This window comes from Emydura macquarii, unplaced genomic scaffold (genome assembly GCF_026122565.2).
Source record: "Emydura macquarii macquarii isolate MOO-44397 ecotype Brisbane River unplaced genomic scaffold, CSIRO-AGI_Emac_v2 contig_2768, whole genome shotgun sequence".
NCBI lineage: Eukaryota > Metazoa > Chordata > Testudines > Chelidae > Emydura > Emydura macquarii.
The window spans coordinates 21,699,565-21,727,077 of NW_027132905.1; the positions used below are offsets into that span (position 1 = coordinate 21,699,565).

The following is a 27,513-nucleotide window of genomic DNA, read 5'->3' on the forward strand; positions in this document are numbered from 1 at the left end:
TTTGTCACTAGATTTCCTCCCCCATTCAGTAAGGGACCCATGCTTTCCCTGATTTTCTTGTTGCTCACATACCTGTAGAAACCCTTCTTGTTACCCTTCACATACCTTGCTAACTGCAACTCCAATTGTGCTTTGTTCTTCCTGATTTCACTCCTGCATGCTCAAGCAATATTTTTATACTCTTCCCTAGTCATCTGTCCAAGCTTCCACTTCTTGAAAGCTTCCTTTTTGTGTTTAAGCTCACAGAAGATTTCTCTATTTAGCCAAGCCGGTCACCTGCCAGCTTCGTTATTCTTTCTGCACATAAGGAATAAATTCATTTATTTCTTGTGTTCTGTGGATGTGGATTCAGAGAGAGTCTTAGGAGCTTTTCAGAAATAATCTTTTTATCTTAATATTAATGTTTTACATTTTTCATCAACTCCTCATATGACTTCTGTAGTCACTTAATGTTGTATCAAGAGTATCTTTAAAGCCTACTTAACTCTGTTTAAATAGAAAGTCAGAAATAAATATACATTGATAGCAGAATGTCTCTATTACCTTGGTGTAAATCTGAAGTTGTTCCATTCATATCAGTGGAGTTACTCCATATTTACAGCAGGGTAACTGAGAACATATTTATGCCTGCAAAATTGTATGATGCAGTTGGTATGAAAGTGTGTGTGTGTGTGTGTGTGTGTGTGTGTGTGTGTGTGTGTAATATTCATAAAACTACCCTTCAGATTTATTCAACCAATGTTCCCTCATGCTTGATGCTTCAGCTTACTGTAATGTGTATCCACTAGACCTCTCCCACCCCCTGCCAACACAGCTAAGAAATGAGAACATTTTCAGGGCTACTGAAAGGTGCAAATTCTCACAGTATCTCAGCACAGATATGACTGTAATTGATTCCACTGAAGAAACTCTCAGTGGTCAATGACCTTCATATTGCTCTTCCACCTATGTGGCTTGCTGGTCTAGTGTTAGGTGCCCATTGTGCTGTAAAGATCACATATTTTAGGACTGCTAGTGAGTATAAACTTTTTTTTCTCTTACAGAGACCTTGATATAAAAGAAGCAGAAGTATCATGTCTGTTTGAAATCATTTAAGCAAAGGAACAAAATAATAGGCTGTTGTAAGCTTTATACTCGGTATTCTGTTACATTAGATCTGAAGTAATTTCCAGTGTGTATAACATCCTATAATGTATGAATGAAAAGTAGCCCCAATGAATCTTTTAATAAATGCAGATGTTAATCTTTTATTACCAGTGGCTTTTATCAATGGGCATAAAGCAAAGACCGGGAGGTTTGATTATAATGTGTAATGCAGTTCCCTTGCAGATTTAAGGTATATAAGGGATTTTGATGGTGATGATCATTTGCTTGCTCATGTGTTTATTAAGGAAGGTTAGGTATTTTCTCTCCTCTCATGCCAGACTTGCAATTTTTAGCAATCAGACAGACAGTAACCTTACCCATCCCTGTGCAAAAGGCTTAATCGTGCACACTGTAGGGGCAAACTGCTGTGCTTATAAATCCTAAGGTAAAATTTGATGGAGCAGCACAGTGGGAGCAAGGAAATTTGATTGTGGACTGAGTATTGCTGCACTTCTACCTACTCTAACTCCTGCCTAAGAAGGGATGGCATAGCTAAGCACATCATTAGTATGAAGAAGACAGAGTTTAAGTCCCCCCCACCCCAAACCCATAAAATCTGTGCACTTGAGAGCAAAGGAGCAGCTATGCAGAGGGCTTGATCTGTACTGTTGCTGTGGTCAAAGAACTACTTTACTTGTTCCCATGTGTAGATTCCCCTTACGCTTACACTATAGCACTACAGATGTTGCTTCATGGGAGATCAAGTCCAAAGTTGTTAGATCAGTGAAAAATATTCACTTTGATTTGATCCTATATATTTACATGCTTTTAACTCTGGACAGCGATTCCAAACAAACCCAGTAGTCAGTCTGCATAAATATTCATAAGGTATTTCCAGGTGATTTTTATCTTTAAGAGTGAAGAATATTGAAGCAAAAGAACAGTTGCCCTTACAGCCACTGAAAAGTGTAGCACACCTGCCAAGAAGGCAAAAGTTTCCCACAGATTTTCCATTTAGTTAAAATCTCTTGCTTATTCTGCTGGAGTTCTGCACTGCATGTTGCTGCAAAAGAGCATTGCTGAGGTCTATATGATTTTCTAACCAACGGGAGGCTGGAAAAGTTATATGGAGGAAGGTGGGGGCGAAACGGTCAGGGAATTAATGCACAAAAGAAAAGGGGCAGGCACGATGGGATAATTAGCCTTGTCCTGCTTCTTGCAAGCTGTCCTTATATCTGCATCATCTACTGGCTAATTTGAAACACCTCCTAGTTACTGGATTAGGTATGTGAGGAAACAAGCAATTTCTTAAGAATTTTAATTCCAATTGGTGTGCCTCATTTGCAGCTTGTCATCTCCGTGTACTTCATTTAGCACAGTGTAATCAGCAACATTTAAGTTGTCTGTGGTAAGCACAGTTTTTCTGTGTGTGTACGCTAGCTCCACAATTAGCTCCACAATATTTAAAACCGTCCCCTAGGACAGCATAATATGGGTTGTATATATGTAGTGACACAAATATTTTGATTTTTGTTTTCTGTGTGCTGCACAGTTGTTTCTTCAAGTGATGCCATTTTGTGCTCAATTCAAGTACAGCCTGTTAGACGTACACGTGCACACAGTGTTTTCTCATAAAGCTCTTACCTTTGTTTTGTCTTGTTTTGTCCTTTTCCTTAATTTATTTTTTTAAGACAACGTAGTAAAAACATATGGTGCTCTTTTTTATGAAAAACATAACAGTTGAGACAGGATTTAGGTTACTGATCTCAAAAAGATTCTAAAAAGATTTGATTCAATTAGCATAAGCATCCAAGAGTTTGAAAGCAAATCTGTGATGGGATGCGAACAACATATTGACAGAGATTGGAGCCAGAAAGCAATGAATGTACCCATTTGCACCTGAAGGATACTCCAGGTCCAATTTACAAATAGGCTCAACTATGGAGGAGCTGGGTGCTGAATTAGGGATGAGTCAGCTGAGGGGAGCAGTGTGACTAAGAAAGGAAGGATTTCAAGGCAGTAGAAAGGAGGCCTAGGGAGAGAATAGGCTTTGGGATCATCTCCTGAGAAGTAAGCATTGGCAAAGGGCCAGGAGAGAGACTGACAAAAGGACTAGACACCAGGAAGGTGTCAGGATTCTGGGGACAATTGAAAGTGTGTCTGGGGAGAGGACAAGGAGCCAGACCTCCCGAGGGAAAGCTTTGGGAGGTGTAACTCTGTACAAGAGCAGGAAAGAACTCTGAACAGCCTGCAAAGGAGTGACCTGAGGAATGAGGGCTTGGGGGTGAGGGGTGAAGGTCTAGAAATAGGCAGATGTAGGAAGTGATCTAGGGAGACAGCAAAGAGTCTGAAGGGCCAGAACTTAGCTGTTGCTTATAGAGTTCTTGGTTCTGGAACACGGAGGAGGAGCCTGGGTTCCCCTACTGACCACTAGGGAAGGTGGCATGAAAGCCCCACAATATAAAGAGTGTAAGGACCATTGAGCCCAGATCCAGGCTGAAGAACCTGGTGTCATAAGATCATTCAACTATTGTTTGGTTAGATTCTTAGTTATCCTGGAATGAGTGGAATTGAATATGACCTGGCAGAGGGCTGAGTCATGACAAAAAGCAGATCCCCACAGGTCTGAAGTAACTATCTCAAGGGGACATCAGAGGAGGAAGAGTGCTATGCTATGCTTACCATGAGGGAGTATGTCACTGGTGAGTCACTCCCTAACAATATCCAAACTTATCTGCCTCTACATTCTATTATAATGAGGAGTGAACTATCTAACAGATTTATTTTGGTTTCTTTCAGGTCTTCAGTTTTTTATCTAATCTTAGTTTCTGCAAAGGTGAATTAGGCCTATAATAATACATAATTTCTTTTTAAAATACATGTACATACAGAAGACAACTTTGTTTTAAAGAACAAAGTGACTGTCCTGTCCCATTCCCCACTTCCACCACTCCTCTCCCTCCATTTCTCACCCCTTGTTTCCTAGTGTAAAGCATGATTATCAACTGGAACAGTGCCAGATTATCAACTGGAACGGTTTCTTTTTTCCTTTGCTGCTACTTTTTGGGGATACCTAAAGCTCTTCATGCTATTGGGACTGTGCATGTATTTCAAAGAACTTATACTGAGCCAACACAATAACGCCACCAAACATTTGCCATTCAAATTAACTATAACTGTACAGAGAATTCTGATAAAGTGAGGATGGTTCTGGGATGGGTTTGGTCCTCAGAGAGAATATTTGATCCATTCTTTTTATGACATTGTTTTCCAACATGAGGAGAGTGCAAAACTGTGTGTCTCTATAACCCACTTTCCCAACCCAAACAGTGGGCAAATATAGGCTTTTCAGGGCTCACCAACATTTTGTTGGTATACTCAGTAAGCTCTATTTTGGAAATATAGTCATCATTATGTATGACTCCCCCTAAAAAAAAAAAAAACTAACAAAAAAAAAACAAAACCCACACCATATAGTAAGCATGGTAAAGAAGCACAAAGAAACACAGAGTAGAGTAAAGGATTCTGTAGACATTATTTTTTTCTTAAAAATGATCATAGATTCCTCTGAAACCTGTGTAAATAACTGTCAATACTACAGATGGATCACTATAAGTTGACACATGGCACTTGGGTATTGCTGTTGACTTTATGGGTTATAACTAGAAGCAAGACTTTATAGTTATTGCCCTGTCAAAGCTAGTATTTTAATCACCACCATCATTACGGTCTCCGTGTTTTACTTTATCTACAAGCCAGTAAGTCAAACCAGTTTGTCATTTGAAGTGATAGGGGTTCATTTTGATATATGCATATTTTTAATATTCATTTTCATTGGTAAAAGAGAGATTCAATGCAGAGAGAATCACATCAGAGAAAGTAGAAATGTGTATGTAGGAAGGCGCAGTGGCCTTCCTCTGAGCCTGGGCCCGTGGAAGGGCCACAGGCACCCAATCAGACGCTAGACTCGCCGGCAGCCCAGTCTGCCTGGCAACCAGGCAGCTGGGCCCCGATAGGTCCTGCCGGACGGCCAACCCGGCAGCAGGGGGGCGGAGCCTCAGGGAGGGCGGCAGCTGTAAAGAGCAGGCCCTGCAGCTCAGAAAGAAAAAGGCTGCCGGCGGAGACAGACGCACTGCCTCGCCGGCTGCAGCCAGGGGCCAAACCACGCCAGACCTCCGCCTCAGGTAACCCTCTCCCGGCCTGGCGACCCCGGCGACCCGCCTCTAAGGCCTGGGTTGGGCCTCCGGGCCCTCTGGACTGGCCGAGGCCTACAGGCCCAAAGCGCTGGGCCCAGCCTCAGGCCCGCAGCGGCTGGGACGAGCCCCCTGAACCAGAGAGCTGGGAGTTCCGCCCAGAAGCCGGTCCGGACCTGGAGGAGCTGCCCGACGCCCAACCCCTGGAGGCAGGATCTGACCTGGAGGAGTTGCCGGAGGCTGAATCGTACCCCCAGCCCTGTGATCTGGAGGAGCTGCCCCTCGCTGAGGAGCTTCCCAGCCTGCCCCCCGTGGATGCAGAAGGACTGACTGGCCTACCCCGTGCGGTGTACCCCGACGACCCAGAGGAACCGACGGACTCAGGTACCGGGGAACCAGGGGAGGAAGGAGCCCAGGGACAGCCAGAAGCGTGGCTGTATTAGGGGTAATGCCCGCCGGCGTGTTGCAGCAGGAACCCCGCTGACGGAGTGGCAACACCCGTGCCACTGCCAGGGCCCTGGGCTGGGACGCAGTGGAGTTGGGTGAGCCTGCGTCCCCCTCCCCTCCCCCCTGATCCTTGCCAACCCCCGAAGAGTGATTAGCCTATACCGCCCGCTGGACTCGAGCTCACTGCTCCTTGCTCGCCCGCCCTGCCTGAGGGCTGGGGCTCCTGCTGCTCGCCCGCCCTGCCTGAGGGCCGGGGCGAAAGACTCCTTGCTCGCCCGCCCTGCCTGAGGGCCGGGGCGAAAGACTGAAAAGCTAACTTTCCCCTATTGATTAGGAAGGCGCAGTGGCCTTCCGCCGAGCCGGGGCCCGTGGAAGGGCTGCCAGGACTGGACTGGGCAGGGGCCCGTCCTACAGTGTAGTAGAAGTGTTACATTTCCTTTGTAATAAATACGTTAGAGTGAACATTCCTCATATATTGTATTTAACATGTAACATAATATACTTAATATTTTAATGTAATGTAAAAGTAAAATGAAATCAATATTATTGAAACAAAACATTTCAACTTTATTGAAATAAAACATTTCTATGATCTTCTAATCAGAATGTTAGTTCCATGGGAAATTTCTAAATTTCAGTTTTTCATTCTGATGTCGAACAAAATCCCTTTTCAACATGTCCGAATTTACTGCAGAATGAAAATTCTGGTTACCAGCAATCTCTAGTGTTTACTTTGGATTTCCAAACTACCAATGACCATTCCTCAAAACAGAAACCAGAGAACAATGGCATGATTTTCCTCTCACTTATACAGGTGTAAATCAGGTGTAAACTCCAAAGAGGTCCATGGCATTGTGCTAGTGCAAATGAGAGGATAATCAGGAACTAAATGTGCTTGAACGTTTATTGTGGAGCCAATCCAACACTGAAATTGAAATCTATGGATTTCATCCATTTCCTATGCAGCCATAAAGGATCAAAAATAAGACAAAATGCACGTGTATCATTGCTACCTGAAGGTTGTGTATTGACCTTTCAGAAATGAGTTTGTGATTTTTGTCCACATAGAAAAGGCATCAGAATTATTGATGCTAGTTGTCAGCCTGACAGGTAGCCTTAGAAGACAAGCTGAGACTTCACTATTCATGGAGACTGAGCTTTCCTTTCACAGATTTTGGTGGTCCTTCCAGCTTGGGCTTCAGAGACACTTGCCCGGCAGTGTAAGGAAGTTTGCACTATCAGTGCCTGGACTTTGCCTGTGCTTTGCATAAATAGAGGACCTATGTCACCAAGGCTGTCAACCTGATATTTCACCAGTGCTAAATTATTTTGGATTAATACTTTCAAATCAACTGCAGCCAAAGTACAAAAACATCTGATCCATCACACTGAGGGCCAAGAAGCAGAAGGAGGCTGGAAGGAACTTTAAAATGCAATCTTCTAAGTATCATTACACCTGTGAAAGTACAGCTGACTCTTGTGTGTCTCTTTTAAGTCATTACATTCCATAGTTATCCTGTGTGGTAACCATACTCCTTATTTGTGCCTGCATCACATCTCTGATGGAAGGTTTCACAGGGAAACTTTCTTCTTCTGCCACTGTGATGGAGTGAGATGCTGTGGGTAGACTAGCAGAATTGCATGAGGCAAGGCAAATGAGTATGTGACCAGTGAATCCACTGGTTAGAAAGTCCATGTGTAACTACAATGCACTGGCATTAAGAATGCCTACAGTCTTAACGTTCAAGTGCCATTCACCCAGCCTCCAGGTTGTGGGGAGACATTTCTGTATTTATTTTCATTGATCCCCTGCACATAACCTTGGCTTTATGCAGAAAACCAAGCTTTTGCTCAATTTAAGAAAAAATTAAGAACAAAGGAAAGAAGTTACTTGGAGGATGTTTAATATCTAACTATGGCAATGGGATCTTTTTGAGAAACTGTGCATGAAAATGGGGAACAAGCTTTAATCAGTTTGCTGGTACTAGCTGGGAAGCCTCAATAAGCTAAAGAAAGAGGAGAAAGCAAATATTCTTGATAGTCACATTTAAGAAAATCAGATACTCTGTACTTCCTATATTGGGGAGTTCTTCCTGTACTAAGTATGTACTTAAATTTTTTTATTCTGTTCTCTTGGCATATCAAGCATGTTTGTTTGTCATTTCCTAAGAAATAGAAAGCACTTCCCTTATTAAGCATTATGAATGAAATGCAAGTCATTGCTGGCTTGATCTGGTTTAGCTGCTGCCCTCCAGCACTTCAATAACATAATTCCTTCCTTTAAATCCAAGAGAGGCATATTTGTTGATTGTGAAACAGAGTAGGGTCAGCTTCTTCCATATGCCCTAAGACATCGTAGTTTGTAATACTGTCAGTGATTTCTAATATTTCAAATCCTAATGCGGTCTTGTGTCCTTCTTACCCTATGTTATATGTATCATGTAAGGCACAGTACAGTATATAGTTTCATTGTTATCTGAAATACTTGAACTTCTGCTCACATCAAGTTTTCTCTGCCAATGAAATAATTGGGATAGATCCAGTTTTATTTAGGTGCATGTTACATCTTTCAACTCTGTACAAAGAAAGCTCTGCATTCCTTTAATGGGATATGTGAGTATTCTCCCATTAAAATTAAGGAAATATAGACTGATTCTGCCTTGATATTCGCTTTCTTTTGCCATGACAGTAGCTTTATAATATGCTGCATTCAGTTGCTCTGATAATTGAAGTACTATCAACTATTTGTAATCTTTGTAACTGAAAGATTTTATAATCTTTTTTGTAATTAATTTTGTAATATATAAAATATTATATATAATATTTTGTAATTTTGTAATTGTAAGATTTTGTAACCGTTTTTGTAATTGAAAGATACAGTTCTCAAAGAACTTTTAGTATCTTTTCATAAGCTTTCTTGAGGTTAGATATGAGATGTGGTGGCTGTGAGGTGTATTTGGTTTGTAAGAACAACAAGAGTCCGTGCTTTGTGAAAGAGCAACAACAACTTTTAATAATATCCACTGTTGTGCAGGGATAGAAAGTTTGCCCAATTCTTACTGTAGAAAATCTGAAGCCACACCTAGTCTTCATGACAGAATATTTTGGATTTGATAGTGACTGTTACTGTAAGATTCATCTTTTTTATTTGAATATACACACCAAATAGTATTGCTATTTTCCAGCATGTTATACAAAGGGCTTCTCCCCGACACCCTACTGTGTGACATATTATACAATTATTTAAGTATCTTATTATTTTCATCTTCCCCTGTAAAATAATCTGTTCACCACTGTTGGAGGCTGGGATACTGGTCTTGATATACTAGTGTCTGATCTGCTAAAACAAATCCTATATTCCCCTAATAAACCATAACTCAAGTTTATTAGATAACATTTACAAGCTCTATTTTAAGTCATGTGACTTTTATCAATATATAATGGTTACAAAAATTAAAAAAAAATCCAGAACACTAACATAAAAGAATCCAGAACACTAACATAAAAGAATCCTGTGACAGAAAGGATTCATCTTCTCAAAACTGTCCTTATTCCATAAGTATGGATGACTCATTAGTTGACACACTTGAGTCTGAGTCATTTTGGAAGTAATGTTCAGATATGATGATGGCTGATGTTGTGATATCAAGGGTACTGTTTTTAGACTAAGAACTAGAAGTAGTCTTGATGACTTTTGGTCATCAAAGGTCCCCTTATTAATCTTTCAAAAGTCAGAGTTTTAACCCTAGTACCCTTGCCAGTTTTCAATGTGAGTCATTATATTTTGCTTGCTAGCACATATAGTTCCCTGCACTCCATCTTAATTTAAACTGTTGGTGTGTTAGATGCATTTTGATTCTTCAGGATGATGGACTTTATGGGAATATATTGTAAGTTTTATTGTTCTTCTTCAAGTGCTGGTCCCTATGGGCATTCACTGTGGGTGTGCATGAGTTCTGTACACCTAGGATCAGAAACTCTTCACTAGCAGTGTCAGTGGGTCTGTGTATGTGCCTTATGCCATCTTATACTTTTCAACTGAGGACTTAAAGGCCAACGCAGACCAACAGCCTCTCCTATTCCTTTCCTACCTCTTGTGGTCTAGGTTGGAACCTCCTATGTCCCTTCTTATCCTGCATAGAATTTGTAAATAACACTTTACGTAGGATAGTTAGTTTAGTTTAGTTTTTAGTTAGTTGGCTTGGTGGGTTCCCTTCGCTCCCCCTCCCTCCCTGCAATCACAGTTATCTTCCCTTTGTTGTGGGTATGCTCAAAGTACCAAGCTTTACATGTTGCCTGGACTTCCCCAAGGTCTTCCTGGTGAACAACTTGCACAACCCCTGCTTGCACTGCATCAGGGAGGTTCACATCCCTTCGAGGTGGAACATCTATCATGCTTTCCCTCCACATACTGAGCAGTCATGTGAGACCCTGCTCAGATCCTGGGCTCTCTCGCTCCCCTTTCACTCATCCAGAGCCTCTGGGCAGCACTTCATTAGCATCTGGTACCAACATTTCAGAATCCTTCACCAAACACAGGAGGAGCATAAGGAGGTCAAGGGCAAACGCAAGAAGTGGTTCAATCCCCATATACATCCTTGACAAAAAGAGGTCTGCATCGTCCATTTCTCTGCCTGAAACACTCTGCCCCAGAATGGGTGCATCTGAAGCTTGTTGAATAAAGATGGCACTGACAGTACTGGAACCTTCTGGTGCTCTGAAACTGCACATTGAAGAACAATTAATAATGCCAACACTGCGTAAGGTCAGAAGGGCTTATTTTCACCCTGCTCTGATGGTACCACCTGTTCAAGATCCACCATCTCCAAGGCGGCACTAATGTCCAGACAAAGCCCGAAGACACGGCGCGCACACGTCAGAAGGGTCCTCTCCATTCTGTCTTGGAAGAGTTAGCTATATATGCAGACCTGCTGTCTCTGATTCTCTTGGAACTGATCCTTGTAAGGGAGATCCCCACCCCAGTGACCCAGCTAAGAACCAGACACCAGCTTCATTCTTTTTGTTTCCCACTTGTCACCAATTGACTGGAACTGGATCCTGCTGCACTACTGACCCCACCATTGGGACATGGGGAATTCTATTAATCAGACATAAACATGACAGTATTGACCATCCCTCCAGAGTCGTCAACCCAGACATGGCTTCCAGATCCTCTCTTCTGCCTTCACGTTATCACCATCAACAATTCTAGCCCAGGGACTAATGGCATCCATCATGGGCTCACTTCTGTATCCCATCCCATCATGCCTATTGGGGCATCAGGGGGAACCACTACTTTTGAGCACTAGAATGTGATGACCACTGCAACTAACAGTGGTTATTCCAACATGTAAAGAACTGTGCTCCCCAAATAAGCAGCTGATGGAGCAGGATCAACTGGAACCACCGGTAGCACTCCCTTCATCATCTACTGATGAGACAATATCAGCAGCCTCCCCACTGCAACCTCAGATAATTTTAAACAGTTCCAGAACCTCCTCAGAATTGCGGACACTCTCCAGATTCCACTTAAAGAGGTCTAATATCTGACACACAAGCTCCCCTGGACATCCTTTAGCCTACAGTTCCATCTAAAGTGGCACTCCTGATTGGCAGGTTCCATAAGGGCCTCATGAGAGTGTTTTGGATCACTGTTGTCACCTGTATCTGATCCTGAAGAAAGCTGAGCAACGCTACTTTCTTCTCCCCAAGGGACGAGAATTCCTATTTCTCATCTTAATCCCTGGTATTAAAGGTGGTTACAGAAAGAAGTTGGCTACACCAGCCCAAATCCACTATATCAGATAAGGATGTCAAATGACTTGACCTCTTCGGATGGAAGATAGTCTCTTTAGCTAGCTTACCATTTCAAAGTGTGACCTACCAAGCTTTGAGGTTGAAATATGACTTCTTGAATTATAACAAGTTTTTGGAGTTGGTGGAAAAAAACCCCATATGAATGCAGACCTCAGTTCCAGGCTATCCTGGAAGAGGGAAAGCCAATTGCTATATCTTCCTTCCGTTGATGCAGCAGACACAGCATCATAGTCCATGGCTATCTTGGTAGCCATGAGATGAGCTTAATGGATACAGGCCTTGTGGTTCTCCCAGAGAGGTCCAAACCATCATCGAGGACCTTTCCTTTGAGGGTAGCAACCTCTTTAGCGACAAAGCTGACAAGTCACTACATACCCCCAAAGGCTCATGAGCTACCCACTGCTCTGAGTATTTATACTCCTGTATCCTGTAGAAAATACTCCGTCTCATCCTCCTCTACCTCATCATTTACCACTACCTTTGTCCTCCTTCCAACAGAGGACATATGAACCTCTCAAGACCAAATGGAATAAACACCTTGAACCACCGTTCTCTACTTTGCAGCCTCAGCTGCATCTTAGGAAGTTGTTTAACTGGATCAGGGCTGGATTTTGGGACAGGCAGACCTGCCTGGGGTACTGGGATTGGGAGGCGCCTGTCTGGAGGAATTGTTTTTGTTGTTTACAGAGCCTAGAATGCAAATTTCTTGTCTAATGTGACAGGGATAAATCATGCATGCAAATTGTGCATCAAAGTTGTGAAATGGGCCACAAACGCAATAAGAAAGTTTAACAAATGGAGGGGGGGGGGGTGCGGAAGACACTCCTTGCCTGGGGTGCCATTTGGTCTAGGGCCGGCCTTGAGGGTAATACAGTCTGTTCTACCCCCTTAAGTAAGGAAGGGATTTTATTCAAGGTGTTTGCTCATTCTGTTTGCACGATTGCACCTGCATTGCCTTCAGATCTGCCCTATGGTCAGTCTATGACTTGAAAAGTGACTCTTCCAAAGATGACAGATCTTCTTGTTGAGACATTCTGACCACCACCACAAAGACAGACATCATGAGTGCCTCCTTGCTGGGATAGAGAGCCCATCTTGGTGACCCGATAGCCTAAGGCTCTTGGTCCCCTCAGGAACTGAGGCTACATATCGACTTACTTGAGTTTCAAGCATTTCTCAAAGCGTGCAAGCAGTTCCTACCCCTTATTCAGTCCACTCACATACAAGTCAGGTCAGACAATATGACCCTGGTCTACAACATAAACAAGCAGGAATGTTTGAGATCCCCACACACCATTCGCAGAGAAGCAGTCACCTCTGGCACTGGTACATTGGAATGGAATCACCCTCTCAGCAATACACCTCTCATGGGTGATGAATTCCTTGGCAGACAGCCTCAGCAGGCATTTATATGCAGATCATGAATCAGAAATCTACGTGTCAATGGAATCTGTTGGAAGATGTGCTGTTCTAAGATTCCATCTTGGGATCTCTTTGTAATCCAGCACAACAAAAAGCAACAAGCATACTGCTCCCACTAAAGCCTCAACTCCAGACGAGGCAATGGTCAGAATCACAGATGTATGCCTTCCCTTCCATGTTTGTACTTTCTTATGTACTCAAAAAGATCAAACTCGACAGAGTGGCAGTAATCCTCGGCACCTTGGTGGCTAAGGACAATGTGGTTCACCATCATACTATACCTAGCCTCTGAACAATGTATCCAGCTTCAACTATTCTGGACTCTGCTATTCCAGAATGAGGGCAGGACGAAACACCCCGCCCAGCATCCCTACATCTGACAGCATGATTTTTAGATAGCCAGAAGCATAGAGAGAGCATGGTCTCAGGGAGTTCAGTCCATCCTCAATAAGGAAACCTCTATGTGGAAATGCTACTCTGCAAAATGGAAATGATCTCCCTTGGGTGCCAGCAGCATTGCATACCTTCTGAGGTGTCAGGCATTCCTCTCATTCTGGAGTATCTTCTCTCACTAAAGATATCTGGCTTGTCTATCCACTCCCTATGGGAATATCTAGCAGTATCAGTACTTTCCTTTCTCCCACCCTTCTCTGGTGGAAGGCTACTAGTCTTTACTCACATGATTATTACAAAATTCCTGAAGGGTATCATAGCAACATTTCCTCCAGTTGAAAAGCAGTCCCTTGCCTGGAATATGAACTTTGTCCTCTCTGCTCTCATGAGACCACTGTTTGAACCCTTGGCCTCCTGCACCTTTCTTTGAAATTACCTCTAGGAAGGTTGGAGAGCTCAAGGCCCTTATAGTAGACCTGCTTTATACATTTTTTTTTCCAAAGGGGCAAAATTTCTTTACAACTACATCCAAAGTTCATATTTAAAGTGCCTCCTGAGTTTTACCTCAACCTGACTGTTCACCTTCCAGTGTCTTACCCTAAACCTCACCATGGCATGGAGGAGACAAGACTCCATTCCTTGGATGTGCAATAGGGTTCTAGCCTTCTAACATCACAGAACAGAGTCCTTTCACAATCTCCCAAATTTGTTTCTTACTATTGCTGAAAAAATGAGGAGGAAAGCTAGCTTTCCAATGGTTCTGTATGTGGATTTCCTCCTGCATTATTCTTTATGATCTTATGAAAGCCCATCCTTCTCAAACAGTAGGAGTCATTCTATGAGAGCCCAAGTGGCATCAGTAGCCTACTTACAGGGAATCGCCCTTTTGTAGATATGTAGAGCAGCTTGGTGCTTTTTTTACCCACTTTCACCAGGCATTATGATCTGGTCCAAGTATCTGCTGTAGATGCTTCAATCAGTTCGGTGATCTGCCACTCTGTGGTATAGCATATCTCCTTGCACCTTCTTCAGTGAGCATGGCTTAAGTCAACCATCTTGAATATCAAAAGGGACCAACACTCGAAGAAGGAGGAAAGGTTTACTTACCTTAGAGGAACCTTGGAGTTCTTTGAGATGCATAGTCCCTGTGAGTATTCATGATCTGCCCTCCTTCCTCTTTGCTTTGGTCATCATTTGATTTGCAGTGGAATTGGAAGTGCAGAGGTGGTTGGTCCATGCTGCCTTTTATGACCTTGGTTGAAAGCATGAGGGAGGTGCAAGGCACTGATGTAGACCAGTGGACAAAGCTATAGAAGATTATCTGGTCCTGAGGTATGAAGCACATGCACACTCAGTGAGTACCCATAGGGACCAAACATCTCAAAGAACTCCATTCACTATAAGGTAAATAACCTTTGTTTGCTTTTTTGCATACTGGTTTGGTTTCTTAATTAGGAAGTATGGTTGCTCTTCAATACTTCCATTAAGATGTGTTTCAGTTCTTCCTCCAGCTCATTAAACATATTGCATGTATCTGGAATACAGCTGGTCTAATATACTCTTACTTTTTAGTTCTCCAATTTGTATTTAATCTCTCCCTGGGTTCCTAAGCTTTGAGACTATTTTAAAATAGGCACCTGGTAGTTTTCCCCAAGATCTCAAAGCTGTACTAAAGACAACAAGAATAAAAGGAGGACAGACACACCAGAACATGTAAACTATAAGTAATTTTCTTTTTTCTCACTGCATGATGAAAAAGGTGAATGCTTCAGAGAAAGTAAATACACCAACATTTTAGCTGTCTATATGTCATCTTCTGAATAAGACCAAGGTATTTACTTTGTACTAGGTGTTAATTTTATCCTCTCAGGTGGTCTAAAAAAAGCACTGTATAACACTTAGTGGATATTTTCTGGTGTGCCTGAGTATTTGTCGTCTTTTTTACTGTTATTGCAAACCAACATTTTGCACAAGTGTCAGTTATGGAAAGTTTGTGTAACACCAAAGAAGAATCAGTCTTGGGAGGAAGCAAAGGATGCATTACTCTTTATAGTCTTTTTTTTTTTTTTTTTTTCCCTCTAGTGCACAGTTTGGGGTTTCTTTTTAATATTTTGACTTCAGTTTTTAAAATTGAAATTATGTAAGCAGTTAGACCTTCGGAGTTAAATTTGTAAACCTGTTCTCTGATTTTGTTTACCCAGTTTTGTATATGCCACTGATTGCATCATCAAAAGTACATCTATACAAGCCACCAGTTACTTGAATGTGAAGAGTGGACAGCTGACAGCCCAAATACCTGCATGGCATGTTCAAATGGATATTTGCTCACAGATAAAGAATGTGCAACAGTGTTTGTGTGTGCAAACAGTTGCATAAAGAAAGGAACATTTAAATTTGGCAGCAGAGGGTAGAAATGTGGCCCTTTAGAAATCTGATTCCTTTAGAAAATCTTGCCCTAAATTTACTTGGCGAGTCACTGAGTGATTTTTGTAGGTCTTCTCTGTAACAAAAGGAAAAAATACATCATAATCCCATTGATTTCTGTGAATGTTATCTTGAAATGAAGCTTTAAATATGCTCTTTGTGTCCTCCTGTATTAGAGAAGCACTGATTATTTTCCCCTCTTGTGCTTTGAATGAAACTCAGATTTACACAACTATTTTGTTTCACACCCTCATTTTACAATGAATCACAGTTATGTGAAATGTCTGACGCAAACTGCAGAAGTATTTTAAATCGGACTTTGTTGAAATTTGACCTAAATCTGTGGACCAGCAGTGATTCATTGGATTATTTTTATGGTTGCTAACTGCTATTAACACACTTCTCTTCTGCCCCATCTCCTCCTGCCCCACCCTACTGTGTCTGGGTATGTTAGCAATTTATCAAAAAGCTATCCATGGTGCCTTTTAATGTAGTTGGGTTCTTTGGGACTAGGTCACTTAGGACAGTTACATGGGGGAAGTGGCATTATATTTCACAGGTCCTTGACTTGCTTATCCCCGATCCATGTGATTTGGGCCTGCTCTACACTTGCAACTTAGATCAACTTAAAGTCATTTAAGTCGACTTAATTACACCCATGTCTACACTGGCACCACTGTTAATTCGAATTAAGGTGTCTCTAAAATCGACTTAATAAGACCACCTCTGCAAGTGGCGTAGCACCTAATTCCAATTTGTTAAATTGATTTAGTGTCAGTGTAGAGACAACGAAATATAAATCTAATTAATTGACCTCCGGATTGTATCCCATAATGCCCCGTTTTGACCTCTCTGCACAGTCGCACTGTGCTGGTCAGTAGTCACGCTAGCAGGAAAAGTACCCTTCCTTCAAGCCCCGGGAAGATTTGACTTTTCATTTCCTGTGCTGCCAGCATGGAGAGAGCTTTGTCACTGTTCTCCGCATGGCTACTGCAAAGCCCAAACGTGTTCCAGCATGGCGTCAACCAGAGGTCTTAGATCTCATTGGGCTGTGGGGTGAGGAGTCCATTCTGGGTCAGCTCAGAGCTAGCAAAAGGAACCTGGACATTTATGGGAAGATATCCCAGGGCATGCTCGAGGAGGGAACCCAGAGAGATGCTCAGCTGTGCCGCATGAAGATTAAGGAGCTGCGCCAGTCTTATCAGAAAGCCAGGGAAGCTAACAGCCACTCTGGCCACTCACCCAAAAAATGCAGATTCTATGATGAGGTGCACGCAATTCTCGGTGGGGATCCCACCACAGTGCCTCCCCGCAGCATTGATACCTCCGCTAGGTCACAGTCCATGATCAATGATGAGGACTCCATGGACGAGGAGGAGGAGGAAGCTGTGGATAGTAGGGTGCAGGAGAACGGGGTGTCCGTTCTCCCCGGAAGTCAGGACTTATTCCTGACCCCAGAGCAATCCAGCAGCACACAGAACGGTACAAATGATCCCGAGGAAGGCACGTCTGGTGAGTTTTTTTTCTTCTTTTTAGCATTTCTGTCCCTTTAAATTGGGTTGGGCGGCACGAAGGGGATCTCAGCCGTTTCCGTGACTGTACTGGGGGGTTACCCAAGGATCAGTTTTTTTTTGTGTGATGAGAAATGCTACTTTTATAATCAGTTGATATCTCTCAGAAAATTTCATATATGTAATCTGTTATCCTTTGAAAACCTTTTCTGGGGAGGCTCCCTTGTTCCTCTATCCATGGTAGGATACTTCACTGCAATCAAGGTAGCCAGCTTCATGGCGGAACACTGCTGGTACCCCGCTGTGTCCAGCAAATCTGTGTTTTAAACATATCCTCTCCCCCACACTAGCCGCAGTTCCTCTCTGTAAGTGTTTAAAATACAAGCAAAGCTTGTCCCCCACCTTCCCTCCACCATACCACATTGTCCTCAGATCCTCTCTGAAATGGCACAGCGAGCAGACCATTTTGGGATGTCAGGAACGGATTGAGCCTCTGCGTTTGCCCTGTGGACTGCATGGAGATTATTGTAGCAGGGGATCATTTTCTACATTGTATCATGGGAATCATTTGCTACATTTTTTTCAGGAGATCGTTGTCTTTATTGTTATCAGGAGATCACTATCTAAATTGTTACATTTGTATCATTTTCTTCACTATGCTAACTGTGGCTACCTTGTTATTTTTCTTTCATTCTGTAGACACCTCGGCACTGGACAGACCCTTAAGAAATGCTGCGGAAAGATTGTCTCAGATTCGAAAGAGGGAGGGGAAAAAGAAAAAGCAGAGCTGACATGTTTGGTGAGCTCATGAACGCCTCAGCTGCTGCAGAGACAGAGCAAAGAGCGTGGAGGTTGACCTTGTCCCAGGGTATGGATATGGACGTGGACAGGGAGAGTCACTGAGAAATGATGGAGCATGATCGCAGTACCATGCAGGAAATGCTACAAATCATGCGGGACTAGGCTGACGTGCTCCGGTGGCTTGTGGAGCTTCAGGAGGAGTGGAGGCAGGACAAAGTCCCACTGCAGCCCCTCCATAATGCTCCTCAACTGAGGGCTTTGCTGCCTTCCCCTTCCCCCGCCCCAAAGAGGTTTTGGAGGAGAATGGAGGCGAGCAAAAAGCAGCGGTGGACACGCTGATAGCTGGCCAGCAAGCTACCAACTTACCCCTTGAGACAGTGAATGAACACTCCCCCCTCTACTCCCCCATTACTTGAATGTTAAGAAATAAAGTTTTTCATCATTTCAACATGTTTCTTTATTAAATCGTATCTTGTTCAGGAAGGACAAGGGGAAGGTGCGGGGGGTTCAACAAAGGCAAACAACATACAGGAACAGAAATCAGTCCTGCATCTCATTACAGAACCTGGTTTTCAAAGCTTCTCTAATGCAAAGCGCTCCGCGGTTAGCTCTCAGCATAATGCTGGCATCTGGCTGCTCATAATTGGCAGCCAGTCTTTCTGCCTCCACAGCCCAACGCTGGGGGAACCTTTCACCCTTTGCTTCACACACATTAAGAAGAACACAGCAAGCAGATATCACAGAAGGGAGATTCTTCTCACTCATGTCCGGCCTAGTGAGGAGACTCCTCCATCCACCCTCTAAATGCCCAAAGGCACATTTTACAACCATTCTGCAACTGCTTAGCCTCTTATTAAAACACTCCTTTTCACTGTCAAGGTGACCGGTGTATGGCTTCATTAGTCAAGGGAGCAAAGGGTAAGCAGGGTCCCCCAGGATCACTATTGGCATTTCCACACCCAAGATGTGAATTTTTTGGTCAGGGAAGAAAGTGCCCACCTGCATCTTAGAGAGCAGCCCCAAGTTACGAAATACATGAGCGTCATGCATCTTCCCAGACCACCGCACATAGATGTCAGTGAAACGACCCCTGTGATCCACAAGGTCCTGCAGGATCATGGAAAAGTACCCCTTGCAGTTTATGTATTCGGTCGCTAGGTGGGCAGGGGCTAAGATAGGGATGTGCATCCCATCAATGCCCCCCTGCCCGCAGTTTGGGAACCCCATCATGGCAAACCCCTCCACTATGTCCTGCACATTTCCCAAAGTTATAGCCTTTGTAGCAGAAGTCTATTTATGGCACTGCACACTTGATTCACAGCAGTGCCCACTGTAGATTTACCGACTCCGAATTGATTCCCAACAGAGCGGTAACAGTCGGGGGTTGCCAACTTCCAGAGAGCGATGGTGACTCTCTTCTCCACCATCATAGCTTGTCTCAAGCGAGTGTTCACGTGCTTCAGGGATGGGACCAGCTCTGAGCACAGTTTGAGGAAAGTTGCCTTTCACATACAAAAGTTTTGCAGCCACTGATCATCATCCCACAGCCGCGTAATAATGCGGTCCCACCAGTCTGTGCTTGTTTCCCTGCACCAGAACCAGTGCTCCATGGACTGCAGATGACTCGTTACAGCCTGCAGCAATTGGGAATTGTTCTGCTCAATGTCTTGTAGCAGGGCAGCCTCGGTGTTGTCTCTGCTTCAGCTTCTTGCTCTATTTCTAAAATAATCGATGATAAGCCGCGATGCATTTGTCACGCTCACAATTATAGTGCAGAGTTGAGCTTGCTCCATGTCTCTGCAGCAATGGCGATCATGGGGATTTAAAAAAGTGCAAAAATACTTTTCTTGTTTGGTTGGGGGAGAGTAGGGGAAGGGAAGCAGCGTTGCATCCTGGGACGATGACACTTGTCCCAACAGCCACTGTAGCTAGTTGCACTGTGGGATAGCTACCCACATTGCACTGCTTTGCAATTTGAATTAAGGCTGGTCAGTGTAAACGCAACGTAGTCTGTACACACTGCTGCAATTTCTAAAAATCAGCTGCTGAAAGTCGAATCAAAGAAAGACATAGCCTAAGTTGGCCGGTTCAGTTCAGAAGTCACTTTCATTTGGTTTCAGAAAATATTTAGTTGTGCAACATGCTGTCTCCGTGTGTTTGTCCCCCATGAGTGAATGGAACATATAGAGACTGCTACTGCCTTCAGCCTAATGAGCCACATCCCTTAGCTGAAGCAGTAAAAGCTTGTGCTTTTAAAATTCAGACTAAATTGTGGGTTCACTCCCTGCTGGTGATCCAACCCGGTCATTGCTACAGTTCAGTTCTCTGACTCAGCTAGGAAAATCAAAAAAACAAAACTCAGGCAGTTGGTCTCATGCTTCAGAATTTATACCTAGATTTAAAAAATATAAAAGGGCAAAGTTTGGTTAAAGGGTGAGAAATCAGTAAAAAAAAGATTTTCTCCCAAGAATACTGTGTTCATATGAACAGTCACCTTCATGCATCATATTCTGTGATGAATATACACACTGATCCTATTTTGACTCTGTTTATGACAGGGGTGGGGAACCTTTTTTATGTCAAGGGCCTGATGGTGGCCCTGGCGGCGGGGGAGAATTCGGCGGTGGCGCGGTTTCACAGCGGTGGCGGGGTTCCGTGGGGGGCGGGGGGCAGGGACAAAGTCCCCCCGCCGCTGAAAAGGGACAAACGGCGGCAGGGTTTTTGGCGGCAGGGTTTCAGCGGCGGGAATTGCCCCCCGCCGCCGCCGAATTCTCCCCGCCGCCGAATTCCCCCCCGCTGCCAGGTCCAGAACAAATGATTTCGTGGGCCTTATACGGTTTATGAAACTCTTTTAAAACTAGCTTTCAAGAGTTTGCATGGTTGAGCATGTCCCTTCCTTTTCATGTCATTTTTCATATATTAACATATTTAATAAATTAATTGCTTTTATCAATTTATACCATGTTTTACCAAATGTAATTCACAAAACACTGAAAATGTCTCGTTTATTTTGAATAATTTATTTTTGATAAATTAGGAACGACAAGGTTGTTCTAAAAAGTGCAGTACTTAGGTTTGGAAAATAGCTACTAGGAATTCACAGTATGATTTCAATGTTGTACTTGAATTTTTCAGTGAAGTGAGCAGCTTTCTAAGCAAACATACAGAGAAACAACTACCCCATTCATCTAATTTACTTCTGATGATCAGATTAGCATAACAGAAACATACCTTTTTACTAGAGTTCTTGTTTTGTGAATAAATGACAAGATGGTATAATCATTTTAAAACAAATCCCTGAACAACGGCAATCAGTGTTGCACTATCATAAAAAAAATCATAGAGGGGATTGGATGGTTCAGGGCATGGTAATAAGATTCAAACCCTTTCACATGTAGGCCAGCAGTTAACATCTGTGAGAAGTGACTCTAAAATGATTCCACCTGATAGCAGTTTGTATTATGTTGAACAAGATGATAGTCACAATAGAGCAAATAGAGCTTGTTGAATAATATTAATTACTGAATTTCACAACATTTTTCAAATAGATTATTTTACAATTCTTTTCATTATTCCACAATTTATGGAGTTGGACAAGTAGTTGTCATTATTGTGAATATATTATCGATATTAATAATTTACTCAGATTTAAGGCAAAAGGGAACTGATGGGTTACGGAATATATTTTGTTTTACACACTCAAGCCCTGGTGCTGGAAAGATTTATGCATGATCTTAACTTCGTGTGCGTAGTCCCCTTGAAATCACTGATCTTAAAAAGTAAAGGACGTGTTAGTTCCACTGTGTGACATTGCACCAATATAGGAAAGACTATCTTCAGCTCAGAGGCATTTCTTTTCATTGTAATCTGAGCAGATAATCTGTTTTGCCTATGACACCATTCTTTGTACATAGCCTTTCTATGCTTTTATTTCCAAAGGTTGGTGTACCAATACTTCACTTCCTCCAACTTCAAAATGTTCCTCACCAACAGTGAACTTCAGACATGGAACATAAATATTTAACGTTACTGTTGCTGTAACAGAGACTAATTTATCCATTCTTTAGCTTCTAATGCCTAGATAAAATAGATTTTTAGGTCTGTTCTAGATTTGCATTGAAAATAAATAAATAATTGACAGTGTATCTTAATTTAAAATACATTGTACACCTGGATATTCATTAAAAGTACATTTTTGAATGTTTTATGTTGTGTTGAGCTGTATCATGTAATTTCCTATTAAGTTACATTTTATCTGATGTGAAACAACTCAATAAGGCGTGACAAAGTCAGTGAATTGTGTTTCACTAGCAAAGTAACTATGAATTTAAAAAATACTACTTTATTTTGGTCACCTGCCAGAAATACTTCCTTCTGGAATTTCTATGAATATCTATAATGCCTCACTTTTCAGAAGAGTGTGAAATTAGGGGTCATATATTATAATAGATTGACACCTCCAAAGTGAATTCCTCACTCCACAGATGTAGTACAGTAAAGGCAGTTTCCTCCTGTAAAGTCCTCAGCAGTGCCATTAAAGGCAGTGGTGCTGTACAGAAAAGCAGCAGTAGTCCAAGTGCTGTGAAGAGCAGTTGGTGCTCCACTAATAAATCTTCACCAGAAGTGTGCTCTTTATGGGATTGCAAGCCACTATATCCTAACACTAAACTATGTGGTTCTGTACCATACAAGTTAATAGGGGCCTTGCTCTTGGCTTCAATGGGTGCAGGATCCAGCCCTGTGTCATAGAATCATAGAAGATTAGGGTTGGAAGGTCGGGAGGTCATCTAGTCCAACCCCCTGGTCAAAGCAGGACCATCCCCAACAAAAAATCATCCCAGCCAGGGCTTTGTCAAGCCACACCTTAAAACCTCTTAGAAATGTGACCATGCTAACATTTGATAAAGTGTTCAGTCAAGCAAACTTCAGCCCAAAATGCTTTATTCTTCACTGTTCTTGCAACAAGCCATCTGTGACTTAACTCTCTGATTAATAATGCAAAAATCAAATTGAAAATTTAAAGAGCAAATTTGATTTTATATCTTTGGTATTTTGTTGTCTTTTCCCTTCATACAGATACAATCACTAATGATTGACTGAGGGCAAAAGAGATTAACAGTTCTGGGATCTGTCTCAGCCAGTGACCGTTCACAGGAGAGCCTTTATCTGCACCTGCTGAAGACTCTGTGTGGGTAATTGCAGGTAAGTGCACTGGTAACATTTTCTTCAATAGAACCGTTATAATGAAAATCATAATTAAAGGTCTGATATTATACTTATGACTAGATATTTGGGTCAGAAATTGTGCATGAACTACCTTGAAGCCTGTTCTAAAAATGTATTTGATTAAATTTATACTTTATTGCATCCCTTCAGGGGTATGATTATGCAGCCAAAATGACTCAGTAAATTTTAAAATGATTATAAAAACTGGCAATTTTATTAAGTATTTTGATCTTTGAGTACATTTTAATTTGTAATTCACTATTGTTGAAACAGAGTTGGAGAAATTATGTTATATATATATATATATATACACACACATACATACGCACACACACACACACACAGATACATACCTTATATATATGTATGTGAGTATTTTGTATATTCATTATCTGTATATAGCTAAAGCATGTGTATACTAATATAGCCATGCATTCACATTCACTCATTGGGAGAGATCTTCAGAGGCACAAATGAGAGATGCCTATCACCCTTTGAGAGTTATGGGGAGTTAGGCACTTAACTGTCATTTGTGCTTTGACAATCTCTGCCAATGTGATGGACTGTTATTTCCATGCTGAGATCTGTTGTTATTACATCCTCATAAGTAGTATCATAGCTATTATCACCTGATATGAAATGACACTATTGAAAGTAGAAATGAGCAAAGACTAAAACATACTTCACTCCCCCCATGTGTCTTAGTTCTCAACATCTCAAGCTTGGTGGACAGAGTACCATGTTTGTGAAAGTAGTTCAGCATGTGAAACGTGTATTTTCTGACAGTTTGACATAATTTATTAATGGACAGATTTTGAAAAAGACTTTTCTTTTAAGAGTGAAATATACAAGCATTTTGTAGAGTACGGTCAACAGTCCGTCCAAACCACTCTGCTTTCGCCACTTCTTGGAAGGGTGGAAGGAGGATGGAGCTTGTTGTTTCAAGCCAAAAACCCTTTTGTTGAATCTTTATATTCTGTAACAGTGAACATGACACTAAATAATTTTTCTCATGTAATAAGAATATAGTCAGTCAAATTATTACTTGGAGCTATCAACAGAAACTTTGAAAGCACACTTAGGTATTGGTCAGATTATTCATATTTAGTATTTTACAATCCTATTACATTGAAACTATGTATTTATTTAGAAGAGTTTGTTCATGCTGCTTGCTGCAATCACTGAGTATCTCTCCATACAAAATACTTCCTGTTTATAGAAGTCTCTAACACCATTTTAAATGGATGGCAATTAATTACAAAACTTGTACAATCAAATGATAATTAACTCAATGTATGGATTATCTCAGTTTTCAGTCAGTTTAAAATCAATCAACAATATATTTTCTACACTGTATTTTATTCTGCTGAATTTAAATTTATTGCTTTTTAAGACTCACTTGGTCCAGTAATCCTGTTCTTTACCTGATATTAGGAGTGAAAGAGTGATCTATATGTTTTTTTTCTTTGATATATTACTTTGGTTCAACAAATTACTATATCCTCAGGTTGCCAATTAAGGACATGGTCTGAGGAGTTCCAGTATGGAGCATGCTTTGTCTTGTTTTTTGAAATATTATAAGCAGTAGATTTTCTATGCTAGAAATGAAGCAAGTTCACTGGTAATGCATGAGTCTCATTTATGCCTGAAACTATGTATTATCAGAAAATCCCCAACATTTGTAAGAGGTCTACCTAAAACCTGGAGGTGACGGGAGGCATGGCATAATGTGCTAAGAATCTGTTATTAAGGAGTATGATGAATCTTGCCAGTTTGTTTATTCCTTCACCCATAAGATGAAGATGAATTGGTTTCCATGAACAGTATTATGACTTTCTGTGTGTCTTTAAGATGAGTAGAAATTGAATAGCATTCCAAAAAAAATGAACATCTTTTCTTTCTTCCCAGTTTGACTCCCAAGGCTGCCGACTTTTAGCTGTTGCTGGATTTCAGTAATGAAATAAATGTTTAATTTGTAAAGCACTTTGGAATCCTTTGACATGGAAAGGATACATATTTGCAATCAGCACAGTGTGGTGTGCATTATTACTGTATGCATCCAGTAGCTTGACATGGTTTTGTCAGGGTTTTGTATAGAAGAAAACAAAGGATTCCATGAACATGAGACCAATACAATCTGACTGTAAAGAGTTTGAGACGATTTCCCCATGTTTCTGTGAAATGATCAGTAAAATTCTCAATGCCCATTTGGAGTGAAGTCCAGTGTGTAAGGGTTTTGGTGGCCAGTGAGAATAAAAATGTAGTTTTCCCTCAAGAATCTTCTCATGGTTGCTACTACTCATTAAATCAGACTAGTGTCTCCATTATGTAACTCTAGGAGATAGGTTTTATTCAGTAAAACAGCGAGAGTCCTGTGGCACCTTAATGACTAACACATTTATTTGGGCATAAGTTTTTGTGGGCAGAAACCCACTTTGTCAGATGCATGAAGTGAAAACTTCAGTTTGGTAGGTATATACACACCTGCACAGATGGGTGTGTTACATCACAGTGAGGAGGGCAAGTGTTAACGAGGTAAATTCAATCAGGGTGGATGAGGCCATTCACAACAGTTGATGAGAAGGTGTGAATGTCGAAAGAGGGAACATTATTTTTTGTAGTGGGCTAACCAATCCCAGTCTCTATTCAGACCTAGTCCGATAGTGTCAAGGTTGCATATGAGTTTCAGCTCCGCAGTTTCGCGCTGGAGTTTGTTTCTGAAGTTTTTTTGTTGAAGTATGGCAACTTTCAAGTCTGTTACTTGAGTGTCCAGGGAGATTGAAGTGCTCTCCTACTGGTTTTTGAATGTTGCCATTCCTGATGTCTGATTTGTGTCCATTTATTCTTTCGCATACAGACAGTCCAGTCTGGCCAATGTACATGGCAGAGGGGCATTGTTGGCACATGATGGCGTATATCACATTAGTAGATTTGCAGGTGAACGAGCTCCTGATGGTGTGGCTGATGTGGTTAGGACTGTGATGGTGTCACTTGAGTAGATATGCGGGCAGAGTTGGCAACGGGGTTTGTTGCAAAGATACGTTCCTGGTTTAGTGTTTCTACTGCATGGTGTGCAGTTGCTGGTAAGTACTTGCTTCAGGTTGCGGGGCTGTCTGTAAGCAAGGACTGGCCTGCCTCCCAGGGTTTGTGAGAGTGAATAATCATCTTCCAGGATAGGTTGTAGATCCTTGATGATGTGTTGGAGAATTGAAGAAACAGATTGACAGAGCCAGACGGGTACCCAGAAGTCACCTACTACAGGACAGACCCAACAAGGAAAACAACTGAACACCACTGGCGATCACCTACAGCCCCCAGCTAAAACCTCCCCAACACATCATCAAGAATCTACAACCCATCCTGGAATATGATTACAAAAAATAATGTTCCCTCTTTTGACAGTCACACCTTCTCATCAACTGTTGTGAATGGCCTCATCCACCCTGATTGAATTTACCTAGTTAACATTTGCCCTCCTCACTGTGATGTAACTCACCCATCCATGCAGTGTATATAAACCTACCAAACTGAAGTTTCCACTTCATGCATCTGACGAAGTGGGTTTCTGCCCATGAAAGCTTATGCCCAAATAAATGTGTTAGTCTTTAAGGTGTCACAGGACTCTCGCTGTTTTATTCAGGGATTCTTACAAATACCGCCTTTAAGGCCCTGACAGTGCAAAAACTTAAGCTGTGCAAAACTTTTCACACATGAGTAGTCTCATAGTCTTCACTGAACTTTTTATCAGAATGAAGTTACATGTGCACTTAAGACTTTGTAGGATCAGGGCCTAAATTCTAATTGTACCTCATTCCTGAAAGAGAAGGAACTGTTTGGAAGAGTTGTTTTCCTGGGGTGTTAAAATAAAATAATGTTCAATTTTGTATACTAATCATGCTATATTCTTCTGTCAGTTACACTGGTGTGCGCCAGTTCCTGCTGATGTCAGTGGAAAGACAGACTCCAATGGGAGTTGAATAGGGTCCTAAATGTGAGGTAATTCTAGTGGAGTCAGTGGAATTTGAATTGCTTTGGTGTAAGTAACAGAAAAATCTGGACAATAATGTGTACTTGTTGGCTAATAAAGACGTACTTTTAAATAGTTTTTTAAAAAGTGACATTTTCTACTATCTGAAACCTTACAGTGCAAATTTCATGAGACACGTTATATTGCTTAGCAATTTTAGGAAAAC

At 41.8% G+C, this 27,513-nt stretch overlaps 1 long non-coding RNA gene across 6 annotated transcripts in view; it reads left to right on the top strand.

Moving 5' to 3' along the window:
- Nucleotides 1–27,513, top strand: part of LOC137165530 (uncharacterized) — a 100,877-nt gene that overhangs the window by 62,730 nt on the left and 10,634 nt on the right. For 5 of the 6 annotated variants that reach the window (XR_010923410.1, XR_010923411.1, XR_010923408.1 and 2 more), the window contains exon 3: nt 23,171–23,296. This is a non-coding gene — a long non-coding RNA (uncharacterized lncRNA). Of the gene's footprint in view, nt 1–1,043; nt 1,232–23,170; nt 23,297–27,513 lie in introns of those variants that run through there. The other variant, XR_010923409.1, reaches the window with a different exon arrangement.